This window comes from Odocoileus virginianus, chromosome 20, assembly GCF_023699985.2.
Source record: "Odocoileus virginianus isolate 20LAN1187 ecotype Illinois chromosome 20, Ovbor_1.2, whole genome shotgun sequence".
In the NCBI taxonomy this organism is placed as follows: Eukaryota; Metazoa; Chordata; class Mammalia; order Artiodactyla; family Cervidae; genus Odocoileus; species Odocoileus virginianus.
This window is the reverse complement of record NC_069693.1, coordinates 3,220,916-3,237,473: the sequence shown is the minus strand read 5'-3', so window position 1 is coordinate 3,237,473 and position 16,558 is coordinate 3,220,916. Positions and strand designations below refer to the sequence as shown.

The 16,558-nt window shown below is 48.6% G+C and overlaps 1 long non-coding RNA gene across 1 annotated transcript; it reads right to left on the bottom strand.

The window, feature by feature from the left end:
- Positions 1 to 1,162: 1,162 nt before the first annotated feature.
- LOC139029790 (uncharacterized) lies at positions 1,163 to 15,154 on the bottom strand. Its single transcript, XR_011482000.1, has 3 exons — positions 15,037 to 15,154; positions 3,504 to 3,801; positions 1,163 to 1,238 (listed from the first exon to the last, which is right to left on the bottom strand). It is a non-coding gene; the product is annotated as an uncharacterized lncRNA (long non-coding RNA).
- Positions 15,155 to 16,558: the final 1,404 nt, after the last annotated feature.

Sequence of the window (16,558 nt, the reverse complement as noted above, 5' to 3'; positions counted from 1 at the left end):
TTCCCACCTTCTTATTTTCGCCCCTCTGTGAGGGGCAGTGGTAGCTTTGTGGTTTTACTTTGCATGTCTCTGGTAACTAATGCATTTGGGAATATTTTCCTATGGCTTTTGGTCATTTGAATATTCATCCAATTTTGTGAAATGTCTGTTTGAGTCATTTTTCTCATTTCCTCATTTTAGACAACTGAATTGACTTTTTTTAACTAAACAGTAGGAAGCTTTCTCTTTTTCTTGTTATGCTCGAGTCCTTTGTCAGATGTGTTCCTTGTGAATATTTGTTCCTTGTCTAGCTGAGGGTCACTCTCGTTGCTGCATTTTGAAAAAGATTATTTCTGAATCTTATTAGATCCCACTTACCTAATTTTATTTTATGTTTATTGCTGCTGCAAAGGGTGAAGAAATTCTCTGTATGTTCCTCCCAGAGCTAGAGATGTACTTTTTGGATTTATATCTTCAGTCCTTGGGACATAATGGGGTGTGTGTGTACGTGTTGTACAGTAAGAGTCCACATACGTTTTTCATGTGGAAATCCGATTAGTACAGGACAGTTTATCAGAAGGACCCTCCTTTCCTCACTGAGCTGTGGATATCCTGTGTCGTATCGCAGGAGACCGCACTGTTCTAATGATTAGAGTACGTATCTGTGCCCAGTAACACTTGGACCAGACAGTCGAGCCCCGTACGAAGGCCCGACATCTAGTAGTGTGTGTCTTCCAGCTTTGCCTTCCTTTTCCAGGGTATCACTAAATAACATTGGTCCTCAGGGTGTCTACAAACAACAAAAACCTCTCTGCTCTGTTGCTGTTCTGTTGTTGTTTATGTAGCAGTTTGTAGCTGCTGGGGCTTCCCAGGTGGTGCCAATGCCGGAGATGCAAGAGACCCAGGTTCAACCCCGGGGTTGCAAAGATCCCCTGGAGAAGGAAATGGCAACCCGCTCCAGTACTCTTGCCTGGAGAATCCCATGGACAGAGGAGCCTGGTGGGCTACAGTCCACGGGGTCGCAAAGAGCTGGACACAACTGAGCAACTAACACTCGACTTGATCAATAAATCGACAAATAAATATATGGAATATAAGTTATAGTCGCTCTTTTCCTCACTAATGTGTTTTCATAAGATTGATGTTATTTTTCCTTTGAAGTTTGGATAAATTCACTCTGAAATACTGAACACTTTTATTTGTATTTATCCTGGGTTTCTCTGAGCTTCTGGAGGCAGTGGCTTGATGGCTGATCCAACCTGGGAAACAAAGATAGATCACATTGGATAATCAAAAGTTGGACAGAATTCAAATTGGAGTAAGATGCAGGGAGCTCAGCCCCGTGCTCTGTGCCAACCTAGAGCAGGTGGGATGGGGAGGGAGGCGGGAGGGGAATTCAAGAGGGAGGGGACACATGTACACCTGTAGCTGGTTCAGGTAGATGCGTGACCGAAACCAACATGATACTGTAAAGCAATTATCCTTCATTTAAAATAAATAACTTTTTAAAGTAAAAATAAATTTAGAAAGAAAGATGAAATCAAACAAAAAATTTAAATAAGACATGACTGGGCAACTTCTAGGTCACTATTTCCTCAAACATCCCTCTTCCTTGGCACTCTCTGTTTTTCATCCTCAGACCGCCAATTAATCATGTAAAGAATCTTCTTTCTGTGTCCCACAAGTCTCTGAAACTTTTCCCCATGGGTGTTCTAGTTTTCTCTTCTGAGGACTTCAATCTGGGTGTATTTACCTTACGTCCAGTTTATTGTTCTTGTCTTCTGCACTGTTCCAGCCCCCCATGACCATGAAGTCCGAGTCCAGAAATCATTAGGGTCCAATACTATGAGAGGTCATTGTCAGAAAAACCATCTTGTCTGAAAGATGTCTTCAGTGACTGAATCACAAATTTCAAGGGAAGTCAGAAAAGCCACCGTCTGTTAAGCAAGACTTGGAAACTTAGCTCATCTCTCTTGGGACAGAAAGGTCACACCAGGTCTCTGAGTAATGCCTCTTGGCCACCTGCTCTCCGGAGATTCTATCAGAGTCTGCTTAAGGGGGAATGCCCATTTTCTTCTGAATCTCCTTTGCAAAGACTGTGGGGTGTTAAGGTGGCCAGTCAGCTTTCCAAATCAGCACGGTCCAGCAAAGACGCAGCATAAACCACAAAGACTAGCCACTTAGGTACTTTCACACGTTCACACTAAAAAAAAACAAAAACTGATGGAAATTAATTATACTTATGTTTCATTTAGCCCAATCTATTTTTTACTTGAAGGATTATTGCTTTACAGAACTCTGTCATTTTCTGTCAAACACCAACATAACCCAGTCTATTTTAAAATGGTGTCTTTTCAGCGTAAGACGTGACCAGCAAGAGAGCTCACACTCTTTCTCATATCATGGCTTCAAGGTGCAGGGAGTGTTTTATCACCAGACGCGCATCCTGATTGGGCTTCCCAGGTGGCTCAGTGGTAAGAAACCCGCCTGGAAATGCAGGAGCCGCAGGGGACGTGGGTTTGATCCCCGGGTGGGGAAGATCCCCTGGAGGAGGGCATGGCAACCCACTCCAGTATTCTTGCCTGGAAAATCCACGGACAGAGGAGCCTGGCGGGCCACAGTCCATGGGGTCGCAAAACTGAGCGACTGAGCGCGCACACATGCGCACTTTCCGATTGAGACAGGCTATGTCAGCTGATCAACAGCCTCCTGTGGGTGGCAGCCGCCACGCTGGGCGGAGTATCTCTAAGCCCACCCTCGGTATCCAGGTGAGCGGGGGTCTCCTTCACTCAGCATGTCTGTCTCTGTCTGCGCCTCTTCGTCTCTTCTGTCTCGCTTAGTCTGACTTCATGCAAATTCTCTGTCTCCTTTTTTTTCTCTCTGTCTCCAACAATGGGTCTGGAGGGCCTCTGTATGTCACTATGTCCCCAAGAACCCCAGGGACACCTCTCATAATCCTCCCTGGATTATAAAGCTTAAAACAGGACTTCTGGGGTGGTCCAGGGGTTAAGAATCCGCCGGCCAGTGCAGGGGATGCGGGTTTGGTCCCTGGTCCAGGAAGATTCCACATGCTGCAGCGCAACTAAGCCTGCGTCCCACAACTACTGAAGCCTGTGTGCCTAGTGCCTTCCCTAGTGGCTTCCCTAGGGGTTAAGAATCCGCCGGCCAATGCAGGGGACATGGGTTCAATCCCTGGTCTGGGAAGATTCCATGCTGCAGAAGCAACTAAGTCACAACTACTGAAGCCCGCGTGTCTGGAGCCTGCGCTCTGCAGCGAGAGAAGCCCTCCCTTGCCACAACTAGAGAAAGCCCGTGGACAACAGTGAAGGCCTATCGCAGCCAAAAATAAATCAATCAGTTAATTTTAGGAAAAAAGCTTAAAACCACCCATCTAAGTCCCAAAGAGGACCAGGGCCAGCCCGGCATGCTCACACGTGACCACAAGCCCTGGGAACGTCAGCCGGGCACATTTCCGCGTGAGCACAAGCCCCGGGGGTCCGTCGAACCCATCTATGATTGCTCACCATCAGCTAGGAGCACCTGGAAGTCCTTGCAGGGGCGGCTTCCCAGGGCCCGGGGAGAAGCCAGTCCAGGATGCATGCTCGTCCCCACCGGGGGCTCTCAGCGGAAGAGGGGCGGGGGTGGGGCGAACCAGGCCAGGCGTGCGCGTCTTGTTCAGTGGAGCCCGACTCGACAGACAAACACGTAGGTAGGGTGTGATGCCCAGAAGCTTAACACCAAGTATGTTTTTTGGTTTCCCTGTTGGTTTTGTTGCAGTGAAAAGGAAAAAAAGAGGAGTGATTTTTTTTCTCTTTCCCCTTCCTGAAAACAAAGAAAATAAAGAGAACAGTGAGCAGCAGACCTGAACATTCCTAGCCTTTTTTTTTTCTAACTTTGTTCCTAACTCTGAGTGTCTGTAACTAAGTCTCTGCCCCCTAACTCTGCGGGAGCTACACTTCGCCCCTGTTTTACTTGGACTCTGTGCTAAATACACCCCCTAGCTGCTGTTTAGCCTTCCAAACCCTGCCCCTTGTCATTACATGTCAGAAAGAAGACGGCAGAGCCACCAAGCTGCCAGACTCCATTACTGGGTTACTGACACCCGTCAATGACTGTCTTTGAAACAATGCAAGAAGAAGAAATTAAGACCCTATCATCTTCACTCCTCATCACCGACCCCTGCAAGCCCTTGTCTTATATAAGCCCCTAGACTCCTCTTGGGAGAGTGGGGGGCACAGTGCTGGAGGCACAAGCCAACTGCGTTCCCCTCTCTGCCAGCTAAGAATAAAAGCCACCTCTCTATTTCCTCCAAACTGTCTGCATATTTTTTTTCATTTGGCTTCTCTGGGCCAAGAAGGCCAAGATTTTGGCCGGCAGCAATTTTCTCTCGAGAAGGGAAGTAACTCCTTTCCTTGAGGTTTTGTTTCTCCTCACTGCCAACACCATCCGCAGGGAGGGACGTTTCATAGCAGATGTTCCAACTGCTTTGCAAGTAAACTGCTGCTCGCTTAGCTGAGAGGGCTTCCCTGGTGGCTCAGCGGTGAAGAGTCCACCTTCCAATGCAGGAGGTGTGGGTTCGATCCCTGGGTTGGGCAGATCCCCTGGAGAAGGAAATGGCAGCCCAGTCCAGTATTCTTGTCTGGAGAATCCTATGGACAGAGGAGCCTGGCGGGCTACAGTCCATGGGGTCACAAAAGAGTCAGGCATGACTGAGCGATTCAACAACAACAACATGCAAAATGGTTTGGCCCAGGGTTAGCACTGGGGGCTTCCCTCGTGGCTCAGATGATTAAGAATCTGCCTGCAGTGCAGGAGAGCTGGGTTCAATCCCTGGGTCGGGCAGATCCCCTAGAGAAGGAAATGGCAAGCCACTCCAGTATTCTTGCCTGGGAACTCCCATGGACAGAGGAGCCTGGCAGTTCTGGGGTCGCAAAAAGTCTAGGATATGACTTAGCAACTAAACAACGTTTATCTGAAACACCATCACATCCAACACCATCACACCAACACATCCACCACCTATGGGTAATTTGGGTTTTTTCGTAAGTAAATTTTATTTCCTAGACTGGTTTTAGGTTCACAGCAAAACTGAGCAGAAGGGGGATTCCCTGGAGGCCCAGTGGTTAGGACTCAGCACTCTCACTGCCGAGGGGCCTGGGTTTGGCCCCTGGTTGGGGAACTAAGATCCCACAAGCTGCACAGTATGGAAAAAAGGGGGCTGATGATCAGAAGATGCCAAGGTTTCTCATACACCGCCTGCCCCCCCACGACAGGCATAGCATCCCCCATCATCAGCAGGCTGGTGCATGTGTTGCAGCTGGTGAACTCACACTGGCATCAGAACCCCCCGAAGCCCACGGTTCACACTAGGGCTCACCCTGGGTGGACAAATGCACAGCGCCATGAATCTGCCACTACAGACCCATACAGGGTAGCTTCACTCTCCAAAAATGCCTCTGCTCCATATGCTCATTCCCTCCCCGCTCCCTAACCCCTGGCAGCCTCGATCCTTTTACCATATGCATAGTTTTTCCTTCTCCAGAAGGTCGTGGAGTTGGAATCATATGGCATGTAGCCTATTCAGACTGACTGCTTCCACTGGATAACAAGCACTTAAAGTTTCTCTGGGTCCATACGCACGCCCTGCTATCTTTACAATGGATGACCAACAGGCCCTACTGTGGGGCCCAGGGACTCTGCTCACTGCTGGGTGGCAGCCTGGGTGGGAGGGGAGCTGGGGGCAAGTGGACACCTGTATATGGATAGCAAGTCCCCTTGCCATTCACCTGAAACTATCGCCGCATTGTGCATCGGCTATACCCCAAGACAAAATAAAAAGCTTAAAAAAAAATAAAGTTCCTCCATGTTTTTTCATGAGCTTGCTAGCTCCTATCTCTTTAGCACAGAATACTATACTGTGGATGCACCTCTGTTTATTCATCTGTTCACCGGCTGATCAGCATCTTGATTGCTTCCAACTTGGGGCAGTTATGAAAAAAGCAGCTGCTATACACATTTGAAGTTGAAGCTCCCAGAAAATAATAGTAAACGAAACAACAGACAAAGGATTAATCTCAAAAATATACAAGCAACTTCTGCAGCTCAATTCCAGAAAAATAAATAACCCAATCAAAAAATAGGCCAAAGAACTAAACAGACATTTCTCCAAAGAAGACATACAGATGGCTAACAAACACATGAAAAGATGCTCAACATCACTCATTATCAGAGAAATGCAAATCAAAACCACAATGAGGTACCATTACACGCCAGTCAGGATGGCTGCTATCCAAAAGTCTACAAGCAATACATGCTGGAGAGGGTGTGGAGAAAAGGGAACCCTCTTACACTGTTGGTGGGAATGCAAACTAGTACAGCCGCTATGGAAAACAGTGTGGAGATTCCTTAAAAAACTGGAAATAGAACTGCCATGTGACCCAGCAATCCCACTCCTGGGCATACACACCGAAGAAACCAGATCTGAAAGAGACACATGTACCCCAATGTTCATTGCAGCACTGTTTATAATAGCCAGGACATGGAAGCAACCTAGATGCCCATCAGCAGACGAATGGATAAGGAAGCTATGGTACCTAAACACAATGGAATATTACTCAGTCATTAAAAAGAATGCATTTGAATCAGTTCTAATGAGATGGATGAAACTGGAGCCCATTATATAGAGTGAAGTAAGCCAGAAAGATAAACACCAATACTAATAATATATATGGGATTTTATAATAATAATTATATATATATAATATAATATATATTATATTATATATAATATATAATACTAATGCATATATATGGGATTTTAAAATCCATATATATATGGGATTTTAAAAGATGGTGACGATAACCCTATATGCAAGACAGAAAAAAGAGACACAAATGTATAGAACAGACTTTTGGACTTTATGGGAGAAGGCGAGGGTGGGATGTTCTGAAAGAATAGCATTGAAACAAGTATACTATCAAGGGTGAAACAGATCACCAGCCCAGGTTGGATGCATGAGACAAGTGCTCAGGGCTGGTGCACTGGGAAGACCCAGAGGGATAGGATGGGGAGGGAGGTGGGAGGGGGGATTGGGATGGGGAACATATGTAAATCCATGGCTGATTCATGTCAACATATGGCAAAAACTACTACAATATTGTAAAGTAATTAGCCTCCAACTAATAAAAATAAATGAAAAAAAAAAATAAGTTGAGGCTCCCATTCTTTGACCACCTGATGCAAAGAGCCGACTCATTGGAAAAACCCTGATGCTGGGAAAGATTGAAGGCAGGAGGAGAAGGGGATGACAGAGGACAAGATGGTTGGATGGCATCACTGACTCGATGGACACAAGTCTGAGGAAGCTCCAGGAGTTGGTGATGGACAGGGAGGCCTGGCATGCTGTAGTCCACGGGGTCACTAAGAGTCGGACACAACTGAGCGACTGAACAACAGTACACATCTGTGTGCAGCTTTTTCATGCAGACATATTTTCAGTCCACTCAGGTAAATACCAAGGAGCACCATTGCTGGATCACGTGGGAAGCAGGGTTAGTTTTCTAAGAAACTGTGGGTCTTTCATCAAAGCCGCTGTCCCATTTTGCATTTCCCAGCAGCGAAGAATGAGAGTTTCTCTCACTCCACATTTCTCACCAGCATTTGGCTTCCTCAGAGTTTTGGATTTTGGCCACTCTGAGTAGATGTGTAATGGAAACTTGTTCCTTGAAATATTGAAAGACATACAGAGTGTGGACTGAGAAGTCAGACGGAATGAGATTTTCCTCTGCTCCTGTCTCCACCACGACCTCGGACACATTGCATGCCCCATGAACTTTCGTAAATGTGAGCTCATCAGTTCCGTTTCTTCAGAAGCCAGTTAACCACTATTTACACACTGCCTGCCGTGTGCTTGGCGTCTGGCACACCGGAGCAAACGAAATGGGTAGGGTCCCTGTGCCCAGAGCTCCCATCCAACCAGAGACAGACTCAAAGAGCTAACCATCAGTTATTTAGTGATGCTGTAATATTAAACAGACAGACAGAGTAGCATTCACCACTGTAACTGCAAGCCAACCCTGAGACACCAGTGTCTTAACACAACGGAAGTTGATTTCTCGCTTATGCAAATAACCAACGTGGGTTTTCGTGGGTGAAGTTTTAATTTCCTCCCTAGGAGTTTTCAGGAACTACAGGTCGCTTCCATCTGTGGCCCGACCGTCTTCATGGGCAGCGGTGCCCTCTGCCTCCAACAGAAGGCGAGAGGAAGCGAAAGCAGAGAGGGTGCGTCCACCGGTGAATGGCTGGCCCGGGAAGGATGCGTGTTATTTCTGCCCAAATTTCTTGGCTGGACATACTTACTAAGGTCACAAGCAGATGCACCTGAGACCCGACAGGAGGTTCCCTTGTGAGCAGCCCCCTCCCGGAGAGACTGCACCACTGTGAAAGGGGGAACGCATGCTTTCCTGGGAACAGCCAGACGAGCTCTGCCTCGTGTGGCAAGGAATCTAAAGAAGAAACGCACGGGAGGGCGCATGGAAAAGGAGCGTGTTCTTACGACCCCGCCAACCGAGGCCCTGGGCTCTCCTGGTGGCTCAGATGATAAAGAAGCCGCCTGCCAATGCAGGAGACCCGGGCTCCATCCCTGGGTTGGAAGATCCCCTGGAGGAGGGCGCGGCAACCCGCCCCAGAATTCTTGCCCGGGGAAATCCCACGGACAGAGGAGCCCGGCGGGCTGCAGTCCACGGGCTTGTAAAGAGTCGGACGAGATGAACGAGTGGACAACAGCGACAGCTCATGTCGAATATGCACCTTAGGCGCGTTGCTCCTTGGGGAGGCGTACCTGGTGCCTCTCTCACTGCTGTTGTTCAGCCAATTGGGTGTCTCTTAAAGACCCGAGTCTTTTGAAACATGCAAGTTAACGGAGCTCCCCGCCTAGCAAGGAAGACACACATCACAGCGCTCCAGTAGTCACGTGATCTCGGGGTGATGAATAACCACTAGTAGCACTAGATTTTTTTTCTTTTTTTTCACCCATCAACCTCAAAAAGCTCAGTAATGTATCTCAACAGGATGTCTATTTCTCACCCCTCCCGTAGGGGTGTCTCCAGGTCTGCAGTTGGGGTCCCTCCCACAGGGTGACCCGTGCTCCCAGCATTCTTCCGAATTTGGGGCTTCGGCAACCACTAAGACCTCTCTGCTACCAGAGAGACGAAGGAGAATGAGAGAGTGAAAATGACGCATCCATTTCTTGAAGAAGAAAAAAGCTGAGCAGCAGGTATCACATGCTCTGGTCGCAATGATGAGAATCAGTCATGAGTTCCCAGGAGTGTAACAAAGGCTGGAAATACCGCTCGGGGTAGGACCGCTGCCTCCACTGATAACAGCCCAACAGGGACGGCCCGTGGCCCAGCGGTTAAGACTCTGCCTTCCAGCGCAGGGGCCGGGGGTTCGATGCCTGGTTGGGGAACTATCCCATGTGCCAGGAGGCCAAAGAATTAAAGAAACAATGCACAGCGCAATACCAGAGAAGCCATGAAAGTCGCTCTGAGGAGCTCTGAGGGAAAGCGTGGCTCTGGCTCTGGCTTCAGAGGGGACGTGACCTTGACTGCCCACCCCAGGGAAGGCCCCTGGGTGATACTGAGCTTTCGTAGGCATGGGAAGACAGATCAGCTGTCAACACGGGGAAGCAGGGCAGAGGCCGGGGAGAAGCTTGGCAGAACCTCGACTGCAGCCCCAGGTCAGAACTAATCTAACTGGTGGTTCTAAGAAGGAGATGGGAAAACATCGTGGAGAAGCTTCAGTAGAGACTAAACGTGTAGCACTTCCTAAAAGGCTATGTAAAGACTTTGGATTGTATCTTGAGGATAATGGGAAAGGTTTCGTTTTATCTTGTTTTATATATATTTTAAAAAATAATTATTAAATGTATTTATTTTGGTTGCGTGGTGTTTTAGTTGCCATGAGCGGACTTAGGTGCACCACGGTAATGTGGAATCTTGGTTCCCCGACCAGGGATCGAACCCATGTCCCCTGCGTCGGCAGGTGGGGTCCTAAGCACTGGGAAGTCCTGAACAAGGTTTTAAATGTAAGTCTGGCATAATCAGATTTTTGTCTAGGGTACATCCGTGCAGCCACTTCATGGAGACAGAATCAGAAGAGACAACAAAAATAACAGCTTCGGAGACTTCCCTGGTGGTCCAGTGGTTAAGACTCTGCACTTCCAAAGCAAGGGGTGTGGGGTCAATACCTGTTTGGGGAACTAAGATCCCACAAGCCCTTTTGTGTGTACAAAAAAACAAAAAGGAAACAAGACAAAAAGCAGCTCACATTTTCACATTTTCTGGGCACTGACAAGCCAGTTGCTGTTCTGAGTTCTGCATATGGATAGTTGGCTTAATTCTCAGAAGCCTCAGTAAAGGAGTTTTCTTTATTAGATCTATTTTAGAGATGAGGATAGTGGGACTCAGAGGGGTAAATGATTGGACTGTGCTGTGCATCTAGTGAGTGGTGGAGCTGGCTTTCAATCTGAGAAGATCCTTTGTGGTCACCTATTATTGTGATACTATATTTAGCAATAATATATAGTGTAAATGTACATTTTGTATTTATTAAAGAAAAAATAATTGGGTGGATAGACTGACTACTTAAGAAGCTCTTGTCCTCCAGGAAAGAGATGAGTTGCTTGGGGTAGGATGGTGACTATTAGAATGCCAGGGATTCCCAGGTGGCTTGGGATAAACAATCCACGTGCCAGTACAGGAGACCCGGGTTTGATCCTTGGATTGGGAAGATCCCCTGGAGAAGGAAATGGCAACCCACTCCAGTATTCTTGCCTGGGAAATCCCACGGACAGAGGAGCCTGGCAGGCTACAGTCCATGGGGTCACAAAGTGTCGGACACAACTGAGCTACTGAGGACACACACTCACACACACACACACACACACACACACGGATTTGAGACTGGGAAGTAAACTCAAAAGAAATGCTGATAGAAGTTTGGTTTCCAAAAATGACTGACTAGGTTGTTTTAGGTTAAACTTCCCATTTGCAAAAGAAAAAACGAAACAAACAAAAAAACAGGGACAACCCATAAAGAACATCTGCTTGCCAGCCCTGGAGCGTTTCCAAGGCAAGAGAGAATTTCTGGCTCTAACTTGCAAAAGGAGAAGGAAACCAAGACGGGCATTTATCACTTGCACAAGTTTTACACGGACACTTTGCTGACTCTGGACAGTAGAAGCAGTGGAGAAGAGAGTGAAAAGCCGGATAGATGTTTTGGCCATCTCATTAAAATACGGAACTTTCAAACTGGGGTATCAAGCAGAGGGCTCCATCGTGGAGAAAGGACCCTATGAACATCCACGAAGGGCCACATCCTGGGATGAATGTGGACTGGGCGTTAGCAAGACTCAAAAGGATAGAAACCCTAGTTTTAAACAATAAAGAGAACTGGTCTCTAGCCCATCTGCCTGCCAGAGGCAAACATCTATCCTCTCTGTTAATTTTTTGTTTCATTTTGGGCTTTTTGCAATCTTCTTTATATTCTTTTCCATCATGGTTTATCCCATGATATTGAACATAAGTCCCTGTGCTCCACAGTAGGACCTTGTTGTTTATCCAGTCTACATGGAAGCATTTGCATCCACTAACCCCAAACCCCCAGCCCATCTCTCCCCCAACCCCACCCCGCTGGCAACCACAGTCTGTTTGCTATGTCTGTGAGTCTGTCTCTGTCTGTAGATATGTTGATTTGTGTCAGATTTTAGGCTCCACATATAAGTGACGTCCTATGCTGTTTGTCTTTCTCCCTACTACTGTTTTTAACCTCCTCACCTCTGATCTAATCTCAACCGAGCAGCAGTGTCACCCTGTTAAACATAGCAACTCCCCCCACCCCCAGAATCGGGGCTACACCTGGCAGATAACGGAAGGCAGAGTCTTGACTGCCAAGGCACTAGGAATGCTGGCCAAGCTCGTGCCTAGACTTTGGGCTGACCGACATGAGAGAAAATGACTTGTCAACGTTATGGCTGTCATTCTAGGAGATCACTGCCTTGCGAGGAAAACTCTGTTACAAGAAAAAGGTGGAGCCTATTAAAAAAAATGATGAAGGGCCAAGCCAAGGAGCCTCCTGGTGGCGCAGTGGATGAGAGCCTGCCTGCCAATGTGGGGGACTCGGGTTCGATTCCTGGTCTGCGAAGATTCCACCTGCATGGAGCAGCTAAGCCTGCTTGCGGCAACTACTCAGCCCACACCTGGAGCCAGGGAGCTGGGACTACGGATGCCTGCGTGCCCTAGCGCCCGCGGGCCACAAACTACTGAAGCCCCTGGGCCCTAGAGCGCGTGCTCCACAAGGAGAGACTGGCCTCCCTCTCTGCAACTAGAGAAAGCCCACATGCCGGCAGCAAAGAGGCAGCGCAGCCAAAAATAGATAAAATAAAAAATAAATAGACTGTGTACATCTCAAAAAATAATAACAAAAGCAAAAAGAAAAGCTAGTCAAGAGCTAATTACCATGGCCTGTTTCATGATTCCTGGGAAATTATGGGATAAAAGAGGACTCCGGTTTTGGGTAGAGGCATCTACTGAGAAGAGCAGCAGGAGCACTCTCATCGGTCCTCAGAGCGGCCCTGCAGGTCAAGGCTGGAGCTGAACAGGAAGGACGCCTCCGCTCCCCAGACTCGGGAGGAGGCTGTCCCGTGACCCAGGTCGGGCTCCTATATGAGAGCAAAGGGCTGCAGTTTCTGCCACCAGTTCCCAATTGCCAGCCCTCGGGACGGAGGTGGGAGGGTGATGCACGGGTGTCAACCAGAGGGCTGAAGACGGCTCAGCGGAGGTGGTTGGTACCCTTTCCATATACTCCTGCGTTTGCATGAGAACCAGAATCATTCCTTCCTCACAAAAGCAAAACAGAAAATAGAACTATCATGTGATCCAGTGATCCCACCCCCGAGTCTGTTTCCAAAGGAAATGAAAGCTTGATCTTGAAGAGCGATGAAAACCCCTGTGCTCTTTGCAGCATTATTCACAACTTGCACAAGAGAAGGAAACAGCGTGTGTCTGCAGTGGAGTGCTGAGTCACGCAGCCAGGTCTGACTCTGCGACCCCAGGGACTGTGGCTCCTCTGTCCTTGGGTTTTTCAGGCAAGATTACTGGAGTGTGTTGCCATTTCCTCCCCCAGGAGATCCTCCCGACCGAGGAATCGAACCCGCATTTCCCCTGCTGAGCCTTGGGGGAAGCCCTAGGTGTCTGGGGTTGCAGAGAATTAACTTGTATCTTGGGCTCCCTCTTGCGACCACAGAGAAAAAGTTCCCTTCCTGCGGGAAGGGACGGGAAAAAAAAATTTTTTTAATCTGACAAATTCATTTCTTTATTCAATAAGGATTTGTCGATCCTCTGTATATCAGGCACTCTTCGAGGCTCTTGAGGGCCATCAGTAGACCAAAACAAAACCGCACCCTCGAGGATCTTATCTTCTTGCAGAGGGAGTGTTGTTCAATCTGTTAGTAGAGTCTCTTTGCAACCCCATGGACTGCAGCACACCAGGCCTCCCTGTCCATCACCAACTCCCGGAGCTTGTTCAAACTTGTGTCCATTGAGTCGGTGATGCCATCCAACCTTCTCATGCTCTGTCGTCCCCTTCTCCTCCTGCCTTCAATCTTTCCCAGCATCAGGGTCTTTCCAATGAGCTGGCTCTTCGCGTCAGGTGGCCAAAGTATTGGAGCTTCAGCTTCAGACCTTCCAATGAATATTCAGGGGTTGATTTCCTTTAGGATTGACTGACTTGATCATCTTGCTGACCAAGGGACTCTCAAGAGTCTTCCCAATAAGTAAATTCATAGTCTACTCGAAGAGGAAAAATGATTTGGAAAAAGGAGAAGGTGGAGGGGAGGTCTGGGAGATCTACATTGCTTGGGGGGTGGGGGGCAGGTTGAGATGTTTATACGGTGGTCTGGGGAGGAGGAGTTAAGGACATGCATTTGAGCAAGGGTTAGAATGGGAGACAGACTTGGTCACTGTGCATCCGGGAGAGCACAGCTAACGGCGGGGGGCGGGGGTGGGGGGGGGCCTGTGCAGCAGCTCATTCAAAGACCCGCAGGGAGCCCAGGTGGCTGCCGGGGAGAGGGAAGTGCAGGGCTTAGTTCAGAGAGGCCAAGGCTGGAGGCGACAGTCACAGAGTCACTGCAATCAACCCAAAGTGAGGTGGAAAGTGACAAGGGTGACTCTAAACTGAAGACATCCTGGAGTGTGGAGGGCCTTAGGAAGCATCTCTACGAACAAAGCTAGTGGAAGTGATGGAGTTCCAGTCGAGCTATTTCAAACCCAAGCTGTTAGAGTGCTGCACTCAGTATGTCAGCAAATTGTGAAAATTCTGCAGTGGCCACAGGACTGCAGAAGGTCAGTTTTCTTTCCAACCCCAAGGCACCGGAGTGCTTCCTTTGAGGGATTATCCTTCAGGGCAAAGACGAGGACCACCTTGTGGGCTCAGAGCTCCCATCCCTTCCTCGCCCACATCGGCTCCGGTTTCTCTTCTCTCTGCTTTGTCTTCTGTGCAGGATTTCCTGTTAAGCGTGAATTGAGTTGCACTCCCTGCCCTCCTTCCCCCCAAAAGGCAGTGAGTGTAAATACCAAGAGCTAGGGCTTCCCTGGTAGCTCAGCTGGTATAGAACCCACCTGCAGTGCAGGAAACCCAGTTTGATCCCTGGGTCAGGAAGATTCCCCTGGAGAAGGGATAGGCTACCCACTCCAGTATTCATGGTCTTCCCTGGTGGTTCAGACGGTAAAGAATCCGCCTGGAATGCAGAAGACCTGGGTTCAATGTCTGGGTTGGGAAGACCCCCTGGAGAAGGAAATGGCTACCCACTCCAATATTCTTGCCTACGGAGAATATTGAATCCCCACAGACAGAAGAGCCTGGCAGGGACAGTCCATGGGTTCACCAAGAGGTGGACACGACTGAGTGACTAAGTGCATACACACACACACAAAGAAAGGAAAAAAAGGAAAGAGAAAAAAAACAAAGTGAAAATGCCTGCCTATGCAGGTGAGACATACCCATCCAGCGTGGCTCAGAGGGGATCCCAGGAGCCTCGAGGTTATGCCGTCTTCCTAGCTGTGTGGCTGCCACGCTATCAATAAAATGGCTTGACGTTTGTCCCACCGGCTAGATCTAAACACATCTCTAGCATCTGGACACACAAGCCATTTCCTGTCAAACTCCATTCACAGCCACAATGCCACACCCAGGTTTGCTTAAACCCCACCCCTACCCATGGCTCTGTTGCCTGAAAAGAAGCTCTAAGATGCCTCTCAGACTTCAGACCCTGGGAGAGCTGGCCTGCCCACCTCTCCAGGCTCCTCCTTCAGAACACCCCTTCCCTTGCTCCCACCAGCCACCCCCACCCGCCCCCACACACACGTATTGGTTCTCAGTCTGCTCCTCCAAGTCTAAGCTTGTCCCTGCCTCAGGACCTTTGTATAAGCTGTTATTTCTGCCTGAAACTCTTCTCATCCTTCAGGGACCACCTTCTATCACTTCCTCCAAAATACCTCCCCATCGTACCAAAAAAAGTAGGTTTCTTGTTGCACCCAAGAGCTTCCCTTGTGGCTCAGTCGGTAAAGAACCCACCTGCAATGCAGGAGACCGGGGTTTGATCCTGGGTCGGGAAGGTGCGCTGGAGAAGGAAATGGCAACCGGCTCTAGTATTCTTGCCTGGGAGATCCCATGGACAGGGGAGTCTGGAGGGTTGCAGCCCATGGGGTCGCAAAAGAGTCAGACCCAGCTTAGCGATTAAGCGACAGAACTCTGGTTATGGAAGATGTTAACATCAGGAAGCTTAAGCAAAGGGCATATGCGCCGTCTTTACGGCTCTTCTGTAGATCTAAAGTCATTTCAAAATCACAGCGTAGGGAGCTCTCTGGTGGACCAGTGGTTGGGACTCTGAGCTTTCACTGCCGAGGGTGAAACCCTGGGGAGGGAACTAAGATCCTGCATGCGGCCAGACAAATAACAGACAAAAGCGTCTCAAAGGAAAGCATGAAAGGATGTTAAAAGAGGGAACAAGAAGGGCCTGGGAGGTGTCAGAAACGTACATTACCTTGATGGGGGTAATGGTTTTACCGTGTTTGCTTTTTCTCCAAAGTCATCAAATAGCACACATTAAATATGTGTGTTTTCTGTATATCGCCTATATCCCAGTAAAGCTGTTTAAAACACAGCGGGGTGGGGAGGGGCTTCCTATATTTCTGCACTTTGACGTCCCAGGGGGAAAGCCCATGGACAATAAATGCACGCATGTCCTAAAGAGTAGCTTCACAAGACTTCCCTGGGGATCCAGGGGTTAAGACTCTGTGCTTCCACAGCAGGGGCTCGGGTTCCATCCCTGGTCTGGGGATTAAGATCCTGCAAGCCAGTGGTTAGAGAAGGAAATGGCAACCCACTCCAGGACTCTTGCCTTGAGAATCCTATGGATAGAGCAGCCCATGGGGTCGCAAAGAGTTGGACACGACTGAGAGACCAACGTAGAAGCCGGTGGAGTGTCTAGTAAATACATAGAAGCATCAGACACGCAGCGGC